The sequence below is a fragment of the Scyliorhinus torazame genome, chromosome 28 (genome assembly GCF_047496885.1).
Source record: "Scyliorhinus torazame isolate Kashiwa2021f chromosome 28, sScyTor2.1, whole genome shotgun sequence".
In the NCBI taxonomy this organism is placed as follows: domain Eukaryota; kingdom Metazoa; phylum Chordata; class Chondrichthyes; order Carcharhiniformes; family Scyliorhinidae; genus Scyliorhinus; species Scyliorhinus torazame.
In genome coordinates, this window is record NC_092734.1 from 12,119,778 (window position 1) to 12,133,373 (window position 13,596).

At 48.1% G+C, this 13,596-nt stretch overlaps 1 protein-coding gene across 2 annotated transcripts in view; it reads left to right on the forward strand.

Moving 5' to 3' along the window:
* The first annotated feature begins 397 nt into the window (after positions 1-397).
* The window catches only part of csgalnact2 (chondroitin sulfate N-acetylgalactosaminyltransferase 2), a 58,377-nt gene continuing 45,178 nt past the window's right edge, over positions 398-13,596 (forward strand). For both annotated transcript variants that reach the window (XM_072491488.1, XM_072491489.1), the window contains exon 1: positions 398-506. The gene's annotated coding sequence lies outside the window, so the exon portion shown is untranslated. The remainder of the gene's footprint in view (positions 507-13,596) is intronic.

Below are 13,596 nucleotides of genomic sequence, written 5' to 3' on the forward strand. Positions count from 1 at the left end.
TATTTCAGATTTCCAGCATCTATGATTATTTTAGAGCCCCCCCCCCCCCTCCCGCGGTCCTTTGCTCAATATTAATCACCCAGCCGACACATGGAAAGCAGATAATCTGGCCATTATCATATTGTTGTTTGTTGGAGCTCGCAGTCCCCAGGTTGCCTCTATGTTTCGCACAGTGACTACATTGGCAGTTTGGGAACATTGCTGAAAGGCGCTACATGAATGCAGGTTCCTCATGGCCGGAATCTGTACTTTGTTCCTGTTTCTGATCTGAAGCTCCCTCGCTCACCCCGTCCCCGGAGGGGGCCCCGGTTGCTAAGCGACACCGCGCTTGTCCCGCTTTATAACTTCCCCCGGCGCTCACTTCCGCCTCAACTCACCGCCCTCTTCCGGTCCGTATTCCAAATGTGTCCGCTCGCTCCCCGCCCCCTCCGGGTCCGGTTCGTGTGGCTCCTCCCCCCCCCCTTCCCGCGGCCCGGTAGCTTCCCCGGAGACCAGAGCGGCGGCCGGTGAGTGGAGGGGTTTCCTGTGCTCGGGGCGGGCGAATCGTGGTTTATATTTTTTAATTGCTGGTTGTCAGGGTAACGGTGCGTCCCTGACATCATCACCTCTTCCCCCCCCCCCCCCCAGTCTGACACCCCCACACATCTCTTCCCCCCCCCCCCCCCCAGTCTGACAACCCCCCCCCGACACCCCCACATCTACCCACCCCCAGTCTGCCACCCCCACTGCCCCCCTAGTCTGATGCCCCCCACATCCCCCCCAGTCTGAAACCCCCCCCCCCCACTAAACTTCCCCCCCCCCCCCCCCAGTCTGCCCCCCCCACTATTCCTCCCAGTCTGACAGCCCCATACCCCCCAAGGCTGACACCCCCCCACTATCCCCCCAAGTTTGACACCCCCCACTACCCCCCCCCCCCAAGTCTGACATCCCCCCCTGTCTTGACACTGCTCACTACCCCCCCTCCCCCAGTCTGCCACCCTCCACCCCCCCCCCCCCCCCTCCAGTCTGCATCCCCCTGTCTGCCATCCCCCAGTCTGCCACCCCCACCACCCTCTCCAGCCTGCTACCCCCCCCCCCCCCCCCAGCCTGCCAATCCCACCCCCTAGTCTGACAACCCCTCCCCACCAAAACTGTGCACACTATCTGAGGTATGATCTCACCAATGCTTTGTGGAGTTGCAACAATACTTCCTAACCTTTATACTCTATTCTTTTAGCTATACATGCCAACTCAATGCACCCAAGCCCCTTGGTGTCCAGACTGCAGTGTGTCCTGCCCCCTCATGCCAATCCCAAATCTGGGCCTTATGGAAATACTGCCACTGGCATCACCATTTGACATTTATAAGACAATAAGAAAGTGGAGCAGGACTGGACCTTTCGACCCCTTGATTCTGCCATTCAACAAGACCATGGTTGATCGGATTGTGGCCTTAACTTCGCTTTCTGGCTTGCCCTCTATTAACCCTTGACTCCCTAGTAAGTTGATAGCCAGTCTAACTCCGCCTTTAATATATTCAATGGCCCAGCCTCCACTGCTCTCTGAGGTAGAGAATTCCAACAAATAACAATCCGTTGAGAAAATAAATTTCTCCTCATCTCTGTCTGAGATGAGAAAACCTTTCGGCTGGATTCTCCGTTTGGGAGACTAAGTGTTGACGGCAGCGGAGCATGTGTGGATTTCACAACCGAAATATTGGGGTGAAACCCTCACCAGTTACCGATGAGGGGCTAGCACTCTCGCCGAGTGAAACTCCTGCGGATCGTGCCGAGAATGGCTGGGTCCCGAGTCCCAGGCCATGCGTGAGCACGGCTGACAACCTGCACCGATCATGCCGTAAAATATGGCGAACACAACCCGCCAACCACGATCCCACAACCCACCCCCTGGCCACCCCCCAGGTGCCCCCATGGCCAGCGGCATGGGTCCTGGCTGAGTGTGGTGGTGCTGGTACTATCCGCAGCCTACACGCCGCAGCCCATTGGGAGCGGAGCATCGTGGGTGGGACGGCCGATGACACGCCAACAGTGTTGTAATGGCACACAGCGCGCATCGCGATGATGTCGGTGTGGAGAGGGTGGAGTATGGTGGACTGTCAAACCTGCCCTGATTCCAGCATCGGATCCATGCTCCGCCAGATCGCCGATCACGATTTTGGTGTCGGGCTACGGAGAATCTCGCCCTTAATTTTATTAAACTGTGCTCCCTAAGCCTAGATTGCCTTGGTAGCTGCTCATGGTAAATGCAGTGTTGTGAATATCTAGTTCGTGGTTTATTTTCATGCTTTAGAGGTAATGTTTATTTCTGGGATGATAATTGTTGCAAAAACCAAAGTAATAAAAAGCTGGACTTTAGTGTTTTCCAGACACCCTAAGAAATAACAGTTCAGAAGGTTGCCCATGTTTGTTTAATAGACTCAGATTGGAAGAGATAGAGCTGTAAAACAGTAGGTGGGTTTACTGAGCTGGAGAAATTGTAAGGGAGGGATAATTTGCTTAAAGGTTTGGGGACAGCCCAGAACAAGCTGTGTCGTTGTGGAGTTTAAAATTTTTTTTAGAGTACCCAATTAATTTTTCCAATTCGGGGGCAATTTAGCATGGCCAATCCACCTAGCCTGCACATCTTTTTGGGTTGTGGGGGTGAAACCCACGCAAACACGGGGAGAATGTGCAAACTCCACACAGACAGTGACCCAGAGCCAGGATCGAACCTGGGAGTTGTTGTGGAGTTGAGGAAGTCTCTTTGGTTTCAATTTATTTGGCTGTTTGCTGGGCGAGGGTTTTAATTTCAGTTTGGACCTTGTGTGGCTTGCAGCTCACTGAGAAAAGTTAGCCAAAGTGAATGACAGTTAGACCTGCACTGTAAACAGAGTAAAATACTTATATCATCGTTAACTGCTTAGCAGGTGAGGCTTAATCTCAGCTTGAATCTTGTGTGGAACGGAAGCTGGAAAATTGTCTGGTTTGAAGCTAATGAGATAATATAAAGTTGGCCTCATAGTGTCTTATTGCAAAATGAACAGGCCTGCAAAGAAACCTGAAATACGTTTTATATTCTTTCATGGGATGTGGGTGCCACTGTCTGGGACAGCATTTTCATTGCCCATCCCATTTGCCCTTGAGAAGGTGGTGGGGAACCACTGCAGTTATATGGTGTAGGTACACACACAGTGCTGTTAGGGAGGGAACTCCAGGATTTTGACCCTGTGACAATGAAGGAATGGCGATATAGTTCCAAGTTTGGATGGCATGTGGCCTGGGGGTGAGGTGGGTGGCAAATTAGTAAGTCATGTTCCCACGCAGTTGCTGCTCTTGTCCTTCTTGGAAGAGGTCATGGGCTTGGAAGGTGCTGTCAAAGTAGCATTGGTGAGTTGTTAACAATGCATCTTGCAGGTGGTACACCCTGCTGTCACTGTGCTGGTGGTGAACGTTTAAGGTGGTGGTTGGGTGCCAAACAAGCAAGCTGCTTTGTCCTGGATGGTGTCAAACCTCTTGATCATCCAAACCAGGAAGTATATTGTTATTCCTTCATTGTCACTGGGTCAAACCCCTGGAGCACGCTCCCTCCCTAACGGCACTATATGTGTACTACATCAGAATGAAAATGCTGGCCGAGGCAGTGAACACCCACGTCCCATGAAGGAATATAATAATCATTCCAAGTTTCTCTGCAGGTTGCTTCATTTGTTGGAGTTGCACTGATCCAGGCAAGTGGGGAGTTTTCCACTACGGTAGCACAGTGGTTAGCACAGTTGCTTCACAGCTTCAGGGTCCCAGGTTCGATTCCCGGCTTGGGTTACTGTCTGTGAAGAGTCTGCACGTTCTCCCTATGCATGCGTGGGTTTCCTCCGGGTGCTCCAGTTTCCTCCCACAGTCCAAAGATGTGCAGGTTAGGTGGATTGGCCATGATAAATTGCCAATTAGCGTCCAAAAAGGTTAGGTGGGGTTACTGGGTTGCAGGGATATGGTGGAGGCGTGGGCTTAAGTGGGGTGCTCTTTCCAAAGGCCGGTGCAGACTTGATGGGCCGAATGGCCTCCTTCTGCACTGTAAATTCTATAATCACAAGTCAGGAGACTTACGTCTTGTTGATGGTAGACACAGGCTTTCAGGAGTCGGGAGGTGAGTTACTTTCCGCAGAATTCCCAGCCTCTGACCTGCTGTTGTAGCCGCAATGTTTATATGGTTGGTCCAGTCAGTTTCTGGTCAATGATAACCCCGAGGATGTTGAGAGATTCAGTGAAGGTAACGTCATTGAATGTCAAGGGGCAATGGTTAGATTCTCTCTTGCTGGAAATGGTCATTGCCTGGCACTTGTGTGGCACAAATGTTATTTGCTACTTATCAGACCAGCTGGAATATTGTCCTGGTCTTGCTGCATATAGACATGGACTGCTGAATTAAAATAACCATAACAAGGGATGAGGCCTTCACAGTCAGGAGAGGGTAAATTAAAGTTTGACCGCCTGAAATAAAGCTGGACTGAGGAGCATTTTCCGGGGGACTGTGGCATATTTATGGGTGGTCCCTAAAGATGTAAATGGCTTTACGATTGATGTGTCATGGAAGTGGGATGGGGCAACACAGGTGGAGAAGGTAGTCAAGAATGTATACGGCATGCTTGCCTTCATTGGCCGGGGCATTGAGTATACAAATTGGCAAGTCATGTTGCAGCTGTATAGAACCTTAGTTAGGCCACACTTGGGAATATAGTGTTCAATACTGGTCGGCACACTACCAGAAGGATGTGGAGGCTTTGGAGAGTGTGCAGAAGAGATTTACCAGGATGTTGCCTGGTATGGAGGGCATTAGCTATGATGAGAGATTGAATGAACTCGGTTTGTTTTCACTGGAACGACGGAGGTTGAGGGGCGACCTGATAGAGGTCTACAAAATTATGAGGGGAATAGACAGAGTGGGTAGTCAGAGACTTTTGCCCAGGTTAGAGGGGTCAATTACTAGGGGGCATAGGTTTAAGGTGCGAGGGGCAAGGTTTAGAGGAGATGTACGAGGCAAGTATTTTTACATAGAGGGTAGTGGGTGCCTGAAACTCGCTGCCGGAGGAGGTGGTGGAAGCAGGGACGATAGTGACGTTTAAGGGGCATCTTGACAAATACATGAATAGAATGGGAATAGAGGGATGCGGACCCCAGAAGTGTAGAAGATTTTAGTTTAGATCGGGAGCCTGGTCAGCGCAGGCTTGGAGGGCCGAAGGACCTGTTCCTGTGCTGTACTTTTCTTTGTTCTTTAAGCCTGAATGTAGAACACATATATTATATATAGTTATAAACCATTTGGTAAGTTAATCGTGCTTTTTCTGTTTAAATCTTATATACAATACGGTTTGCTTTGTTGAAAGGGAGTAAAATCTTATGGCATAGTTCTATTGGTCAAAACAAAATATTTGAATGTTTTTTCAAAAAAATGTTAATGGTCCTGAACTGGATCTTAACCAAATAAGAATCTGAAAAATACATAGCAGGTCTGCCAACACCTCGGATGACAACCTTCCCAAGTTTACATTCTCTTCACCCATGACTACCTTTAGTAGCTGATTTGAGACCAGTTCCTGGTCAACACCTGGCATGATTCTGGCCGCAGTACAGCTCTGTGCTTGGGCCATTCGCTATATGTTATTCATTGCCTGTTTAGCTGACAGATGGAATCCATGGCTGAAATCTGTTGCCTTCTAATCTCCCAGATAGAATAATGGAATCGCATCATGGAATCATTTAAGAACCAATTGGATACTGCACTGGGACCTTGTGAAGCACTGAGTAGAAATCTGCCAGACTTTTCTATGATTATCTAGTGATGATAGCTGTCTCCTCGCCATTAACCATTTAAGGATATTAGTGGGTGCAGAAAGCCAGTTACCGTATGGCATTCTCAGCTAGTCCCCAGCAGAACTGATGGATTAAAAGTCAACTGAGATTCTGGCGCTATTCTTCCAAAAAAATTCATTTGTGGCAGATTTTTCAGGGAGTCTGGTGAGTTCCTCACTGCTATTCAGTGACACTTGGTCACTTTTTTAGACCCCTGGGGAGTTTCTCACCGGTTTAGCCCACACTTAGAATTTTTTTTAGCACTGGGGAACCGAACTCAAGAGACCGGGCCACCATTTTGAAAGGGTACCCCGGGTTTGTGGGTCCCCCATACCCCCCACTCATGGGCAATGCCCCCCCCCCACACACACACATGGATAACATCCCCCCCCCCCCCAAGTGAGGACACCCCACAATGGGGTCCCTGGGGGTTCCCCCCTCTTCAAGCCTCCCCAAGTCCCCTTGCAGCACCCCTAGTTACCTGACCTGCACAACCCACTCTTCAACCTCCCTACCATCCTGTCATGGGCATGGCCCCCTCACCCCCCTGGCCTTTGGCAGTGCTATCCTGGCACCTATGTACCCTTGCACTGCCATCCTGGCACCCAGGCAGTGCTCCTGCCAGCTGGGCAGTGCCAAGGTGCCCGCGTTCCAGGGGGGAGGGCCTGGGATCCACCCTGCACTTACCCTGACCACCCAGGGGTCTCCAATGGCTGCACATTTGCGTACAGTGCTGGGTGGCGCCCGGCTGTGGCGTCGCTGGGGAAGCCGGTGGATCCCACGTTGCTGGTGGATACCGGATGTTCACCGAAGCCGGTTTAAAACCAGCTACGGCGTACGCCGCCTGGTCGTGCCCCATGTGGCCGTGTTTCAGATTCGGGACTTGAGTTAATTCCCCGAGGCGCGAAGACTGTCGGGAAGCCCGCAAGAGGGCTTTCCCGGCATTCACCAGCCACGCCGCGCTCAAGGGAAACACGGCCGGTGGATCTTGCTCTCTATCTATGAACACCTTGGAGGTTTGAACAGACAATCGACTTGAATATCAGTCAAATGTGACAGGATACAAGGCAAACCAAAGTGTTGTGGGCAGTGAGGTGCGCATTATTAACAATAATACACAGTATTTACAACTCTCGACCTAGTTGATCCTCCACACAGACCTTCACCCACCTAACTTAATCCAAACCTGTCAACATATCCTTTTCTTCCTTTCACTCTGTCTCCACTTCCCCTGCTATTGACCTTAACCACTTCCATGTGGTAGCGAGTGCCACATTCTCACCCGTGACTCTGGGTAAACAAGTTCCTGTTGCCTGTATAAATTACTATCTTATATGGTCACTAAATGTAGGTTTCCTTGATCTCCGTGTCATGTGCTGACGCTTTGTTCTTTAGCTAAATTGATGCTATGTCTTCCTGCCTCAATAATATCCTCTAATTGGACTAGTAACGAGAGGCTCAATAAGACCGTCATCACCCTCTGGGTAAAAACGTTTTTCCTCACATTTCCCCCCATGCCCCCAAACCTCCTGCCCCTCACCTTGAACTTGTGTCCCCCCGTGACTGACCCTTCAACTGAGGAGAAAGGCTACACCCTATCCACCCTGTCCATGTCCCTCATAATCTTGTACACCTCGTTCAGGTCACCTCTCCGTCTTCTCTGCTCCAACCGAAGCCTATACAACCTCTCTTCATAACTTAAATGCTCCAGCCCAGACAACATGCTGGTGAATCTCCTCTGCATCCCCTCCAGTGCAATCACATTCTTATCCTGGCAAGGCAAAACCATGAATGTGGCAGTTCTCTCAATGGCAGAGTCGCCAAGGTTGGCACTGAGCAAACAGATGCGGCTCTGGTGGATAGGACACATCTGCAGGATGGAAAATGTTGCCCACCCAAAGACTTTTTCTGTAAGGTGAAGTAATCGGAGTCAGATGATCAGGCACACGTGACCTGAAGTGGCTGGTGTAAGAGGGAAATTAGAACACATGTGCACCAGCACGATACCCAATGGCTATATCACCTTGGCAACGGGCGGTCTATGCCAAAAACAGTAATCCACAGGGTCACTTGGCAGCTGCATGTGTCAAGCCTGCCTGTCAATGATTTACCATCACAGCCATCAGCAAAGGTGCACCAACTGAAGATGCCCCAACTAGACAGATTGTTTGCTATGTGTCCATCGTCTCATAGATGGAAGGATGCCAACACTGAAGAACATGTGTGTCTATGTTGCTAGCTGTACTATGCCAGTTTGCCTATCATGAAATAAAGGGCCTGTTACAGGACTTGATTTGCACAAGAGAAACCTGATTATGCTGATTGGGAAAGAGTTATGGAGGGTTGGTACAATCATTACTTCTACTCGTGTGTTTTGTTCTCACACAACCTGCTCGATAAATATACATTCCAGTTTCAAAAAGAAACCAGGTGAGAGAAGAGTTGTATTCATACGATGAAACTAGAAGTGTTGACAAGGGAAGGTTCCACTAAGGGCCGGAGTTGAGATGTGACGCAAATTTCTTTGAAGATTTGAAAGAAGATTTAATTTCATTTCCCAGTAATTTTAAGATTCTGGAGTTGCAAGAGGAGCTCCTGTTCCAGCAGGTTATTTATATGGGAGATGTATTGACCGGAGTCTAGCTGTGACATTCTACATTGCCTTTTCATGGACTAATGGATCTTGCTGCAATCAAATTAGCATTTCACTGCTATCTAAAAGAGGATTTTTATGTGATATTTGCAATTGGACGATAAATCATTTTTGCTGCCAAAAACCCAATCCATTGGGTGTATTTGGGTGCACTTGTGGAGGTCCTGTGGCACAGGGGAATGTCCTGTGGCACAGGGGAATGTCCTGTGGCACAGGGGAATGTCCTGTCTCTGAGCCAGAAGCTCCAGCTTCAAGTTTCATCCCAGGACATGATTGCCAAGGATGATGTGTTAATAACTTGAGGTTAAACTGGTTTTTAGTATCAACCGGCAAGTCTTCCCCCAATGGCAGGCGGTAAGAGTGCTGGAGATTCCTAGTCGGCCACACAATGTAGAAAACCTCTAACCGTCACTGTCTGGAGCTACCACGCTACAGCGGAGGCTGATTTTTCCTGATTGGGTGAAATTCATCTTCTCAATTTAGCTTGCTTCCTTCTGCGCTTTTTAAGAAAAGAAAGTTTCAGATGTTGGCAATGTAGGGAGCTGAGTTGGTAGCATCAGCGATGATCAATCATCAGTGGAAGTCTCTGCACTTCGAAAGTAATGTTTCAGTGCTTGATGGTAGGCTCTGACCGAGCGACATGACATTGTCTATGCCTACACTGCTTATGAAGCCCAAGGACTGAGTTATGAGGCAAGGTTCACAAAACCTGGCTGTGCCAGCCTTGACCTTTTATAGGAGGGGAGTCTTTCAGCGATGTACAAGACACTAATTGGAATAGAAAAGCTGAATCCTGAGCTTTAAAATATCAAGTTGAAGCGCAACTTCAAGACCAGCGAATATAGATGCAAACTAGTGACAGGAAGGTTGAGGATGGCCAGACCAGTGGTGAGGACAACAAGCATTTATGCAGCACCTTTTCATGAACAAAAATGCCCTACTGTGTTTCATGGAGCAATCAAACAAAAATGGGAACGGAGATATTGGAAGGGGGCGAGGGAAATCTTGCTCAAAGAGCTGGGTTTTAGGGAGGAATTTGGAGTGTGTGCATTTACTGAGGGAATTCTAGGGTCTGCCTAAACGGTTGAAAACCAAAGTCTTGTACTTTCAAAGACTGAAGATGGTGGAAATAAACCTGGGGTGTGCAAACACGCTGAGGGGATGTTTGTCAAGTTGGCAGGTTCTGGCCGCTATCTAGCACACAGTGGTTGCCTTTCTATGCATCGTTGTCTAAAGCCACAGGAAAGGAAACAGGAAGATTTGTCGGAACATTTTGGTTTGGAGAAGTGACTGAGGTATGCAAAAGCTGGTTGCTTCTATCAAGGGCAAATGGAGCAAATTGTATCTAACCGGCCCACGTCAAACATCAAAACTTTAATTGCATTTCCCTGCATGAACAACCTTTCGTTTTGCTGATTTCATTTTCCGTGTTTTCAGAATGAGATTGCCAAGTCTTCCTAGTCTGTCTGTTTCTCAGAGACTATGGATCAGGCTGCTGCCAGACTGGAATGTCTTGTGCTTCAGTGGCCAGGATGGGACATGGTATTGAGGACGGTGCTGGCCCCAGCCCTTCATATCATTCCAACATAAATCACAGCCACTTCAGCACAATAGAAGTTGATAGTAAAAAGTATTGTATTTTTGTATTGGTTTCCATGATGCTCTATAATGATAGATCTGCCCACCTCCGTTGTGCTACTGGGGAACATTTCCACATCGTACATGCCAGTTATGGGTGTGCGAATGTCACGGGATAAGCTGCCCTGAAGCCCTGCTCGCTTTCAACAATTATTATTATTAGGATTTCACTGCCTGAGGCTAAGTTAAACCTACAGAATAGAAATAAGACATTCCACACTACCAGTTTATGCTCCAGAACAGTGTCATTTCCACCCACCCCCTCCCTTTTCATCCAACCTCATCAGCATTTTCTTCTATTCCTTTCCCCCTCATGCGCTTATTTAGTTTCCCCTTAAATACTTCTCCACTGTTGATCTCAACCACCCCTTGTGGCAGCGAATCCCACCTTCTGGACGATAAAACTTCCCAAAGTGTTTTGGACTCCTTTGTGCGAGGGGGGGAATGAAGGCTCCAATAGACAATGCCCCATTCTCTCCAGATAGCAAGGAAATTTGCTTTGAGGCATCTTGGCCGTTCAAAGCATGGATAGGGAATAGGGTGACGGAGCCAGGGAGAGGCAGGATTGGTGCAGAATGAACAAAAAGAATCGGGGGCAGATACATATGCTCCCGGGAGTAAGCTGAAGCATGCCATAATGATTTCTATGGAAGGTACCTCCCAACTTTTACGGCCCCAAACAGAGAGGCAGATTTCCTATCTGAACTCAAGTACTTGCAGTAAGTCATCAATGAGTTAAATATTCCATTCCCATCATTTTTTTTGCTTTTTTGTTATCATTATCCCAGACGGAATCCAGTTACTGTGTGATGTTTGGCTTTGCTAAAGTGAACGATGTGAAAAATCGCATGCTCTTTTTGAGGTTTTTTTCGGCTGCAGTGCTGTGGAGATGTGGCAAAGTCTACAAGTGAGGTGAGGTGATGAGGTGCCCGAGGATTCCGCAGTGCTTATGTAATCACTGTGATGTAGGAATCTGTCTCTACATCTGCTGCTGAGTCTCTGAGCTTTGGACTTGGGCCACGAAGCTGATTTCTTTCAATGTTCTGTCGGAATGTGGGGACTCTTAATAGCTGCAGTGATTCTGAAAAGAAAACACATGAGGCGAGAGTGCCTTTCTCCAGATGCTCACCCATACTTACTTTACGGGGTGCTGCGGTTTTGATGTTGGAATGCAATGGCTTTCAACCTTATCTGCGGCACGGCCGCCCCTCAAATCTCCCATGCTAAAATCTCTGAAAGATGTACAAAGGAAAAAAATGTTCCTCTCATTGGCGGAAGCTATTTCTGAGTCTGGCAACTGAAATTGAATAAATCAGCAACGACAGAAATCTGATCCCAGGGGTTCCCCGCACCCTGCACTCACTTTCCCACTCTTGCTAGGGGGCCAGCCACCCCAGTATGAAAACCTGGATTGCAACACTGTGCAACGCAGAGTTCTCTGCACTACACTGGGAGAGTTGTTTTAAAAAATCGTTTGTGATTTATTGGGAAATAGTTCCGCTCAGTATGCTATCTCTCCCAGGTGCAAAATGAAAATCGCATTCCATGAAATATCACATAGCCCCAATTTGGGCTCCCAGATGAATTCTTCACCGCAGACTTCCATGAGCTTACTGGGAAATGTTGTTAAAGAGGTGAGTCGGGGCAAAGAGTCTTTTTTTTTTCCTTAGCCTGTGCTCGGGGACCCTGCAGTGCTGGTTTTCAAAGCTGACCTGCTCTTGACCACTATCATTGCTAGCTTCCAGACATCTGAAGTCGCAGAACCCCTGGGATATCTTGCGCTCACTTTGAAAACGTGAATTGCAAAGGAAAGAGCTGCCTTCGCTGAGGAATAAACATATTTTGGTACACAGAAAGAATAATAAGAGTCAATAAATACAAAATAGAAAGATCACAGGATTCTTGAGAACACTGTTTGTACCTTCAGACCTTTGACCTTGTGGATCTTTTGGTATGTCCTCGGTTCAAAGACTTTCCCTAACGTCGTGTCCTGCAATCTGAGTTCAGTCATGCATAGGTGGGCAGGGGCATGTTGATAAGTTGTTCAAACTTTGCTCTTTTAGTTAAGTGCATGGTTACAGTGTACACAGCTTTGGAGGATGAGTGGATTAAAATGTTAAAGGCAACTGTGCACCCTCTGTGTACATCTGGCCCAGCTGGGATTGCAGGTGAAGGATCAAAGCTGACTACGTTTGAGTGAGGATACTGGCCACCCATGTCAAAAAGCACCAATTACTCTTCAGCAGAGAAGCACGAGGCATGGTGAAGCTGTCTCGTCAATTACAGGAGTGAAATGATTTTACTTGGTACAGTATCCTTTCGCTTTTGTCTCCGTGTTGGAAAGAAATATAGAAGGTCGTGCATTTCTGTCGCGCCTTTCACAATCTCTGGGTGCACTAACATGTTTTACTTTTGAAGTGTTGTCACTGTTGTAATGTGGGAAACTTGGCAGTCTGTTTGCGCACAGCAAGCTCCCAGATGGAGCAATGTGATAATGACCGTATTGTCTGTTTTTGCGATGTGGCAGAAGGACAAACCGTGACCAGGGCACTGGGGAAGAACTGTTCAAATGAAAGCGTTTTCTTTGCAATAGTGCCGCGGGATCTTTTGCATCCATATTAGAAAGCAGACATCTCATTTGGAAAAACAGCACTTGCAACAGTGCAAAATTGCCTCAGCCGTGCTCTGGACTGTCAGCCTTGAAATTTTGTGCTCCAATCTCGAATGGCACTTGATCTCTCGCCACACTATGATTCAAAGTTGAACGTGCTACCCACCAAGCTATCGTGACACACTACTATTGCTGCTCATTATTCATTCAGATTACAGATTGCCCAGTCTCAAGACGGTTGAAGCTATTTAGCTCATCCTTCATGAAGAAACCGGTGACAGCCCTCCATTGCCCCACAACCACTTGTAGCTTTGAACTGGAGTTTTTAACCTTCTCTACCCAGCCTCACAACCATTCTCAGTCCTGACTGCTGTTAGTTGGACAGCTGTTCAGAATGTGTCTTTTGTACATGTGCCTTCTTACCCTGCAGTCATAGTTTGACTTCCAAAACCTGGATTAATCCTGAATATAAAGGTCCCCTCTCCTTTGCCTCCTTTCAAAGCTGAAAGGTTCAGCCCCCTTAGCACAATGGATCTGGATGTGGCTTCTCATTGACGTGAAATGTCTGCTCGCATGTAATGGGTTGGTTTTTTTTGTAATTAGTGGTCCGGTATTTCATCCAGCTGGCCTCCACACACACAGTAGACAGGATAAATTGGAAGTAAACCACTATGGCGGCTGCAACACTGGCAGACATCCCTTTGCAGGGAGTAGAGCCGGCACATCTGCTCAGGTTTGGGACGTGGACCAGGGTTGGAGATGGCTCTTGGTCCATTCGCAGTTCCGGTGTCTGCAAAGTTTCGTCTTCCTCATGGCCAGCAGTCCCCAGCAGAATGAATGTGTGAAGTTTTGTCTATTTGGAACACAAAACC